Source organism: Stegastes partitus, unplaced genomic scaffold, assembly GCF_000690725.1.
Source record: "Stegastes partitus isolate 25-593 unplaced genomic scaffold, Stegastes_partitus-1.0.2 Scaffold497, whole genome shotgun sequence".
Classification (NCBI taxonomy): domain Eukaryota; kingdom Metazoa; phylum Chordata; class Actinopteri; family Pomacentridae; genus Stegastes; species Stegastes partitus.
This window is the reverse complement of record NW_007578228.1, coordinates 123,346-124,701: the sequence shown is the minus strand read 5'-3', so window position 1 is coordinate 124,701 and position 1,356 is coordinate 123,346.

Sequence of the window (1,356 nt, the reverse complement as noted above, 5' to 3'; positions counted from 1 at the left end):
TAGCTGGTTCCCTACAGGACACAGGAGTCTCTTCTGCCCTGAGACGCTTCACTGAGGCCTTCGTGATGCACAACCAGAGCTTCACACAACTTCAGCTCCTGATTCCTGAAAGCAGCACAGTTGGGAAACAGTTTCTTCAAACATGCCTGAAGGCAGCTGAGCAAAACTCTGTAAAACATTATCTGAAATCAGTACAAATGCAGCAAAGAAGATGGTTATGTCACGTTTATTGTTTTAACAGTGTGAACGGCGTACAAAAATATAAGCACCCTTGTGTTTGGGCTGCAGTCCTGAGCGGCTCCATGCTGCGGTAGAAGCAGCGGTTTTGACACCCGGTCTCTTGGCGTATGTTCAGATTTCCACAGTAACGCGTCGATGCGATGCGGCCTCTCAATGCAGGTCAGCTGCGGAAATAATCACTCTTTTAAAAGCAGTTACAGGTTAAAGAACCACCACCGAACGGATCCAGAGCTCGACGGATCTCTGTCGTCAGCGCCACAGAGCTCCACTGATGTCCAGAAACTACTCACATCAAGCGTTATCTCGATTCAGTCCCACACACGATGCTGCTGCTACAATACACCACACGTGAATAAATGAGTGGTCCTTTTAAAGATGTTCAGTAGAAGCGAAGGAACTTGGAACCGAGCGCTAAGACCAGACAGGGACTAAAGCGATGCTGACTTTCTTTTCTCCATCACCATATTTATGACACATGCTGATGGTGTCCAGCTTCCCTTAAAACTGTCAAAATGCTTTTCTTGAACAAGTTCGATCAAAGCCTGCATGTCTGGTGCCTCAAACTAGTGTTAGCACAAGTAATTCTTAAACCTAATGCCACAAGCTGTATAAATGATTTATTAACTCTTTTCTTGTGTGCTTTGCTGAAAAGAACAAACATGCTGGGAGTGAATTTTCATCATCAATAACAGCTTTCAGTCAGAGTTACCAAACAATCGGGAAAAAAAAAAAGTTAGATTTATTTTTTTTACCTCTTAAGTGGATTGTACATCATCTCTCTTGAGTCTTTTTAGTGTTTTATAGTTATTTTGAAGCTCCTACTATTAAATTGGGACTATAAATCCAAAAAAATGCAGCATAAATAATCACTTAACAAAAAAAATCCCAAAACGTTGCAGCTTTAAATGCATATGTTCTCATCAGTGACTTCATGATTTGTCCGTTATTTGCTGCTGCTGCACCCACAAACGTCCCTTTACATTGTGGTTGATTTGTAGCAGAGACTTTCTTACACCTTCTACCAGATTATTAGCAGAAACCCAGTGTTACAATAGTTCTACAAAATAAATTCTTGGTGGACTAAATATTGTACCTACTCTTTAATCAATTGGTCGC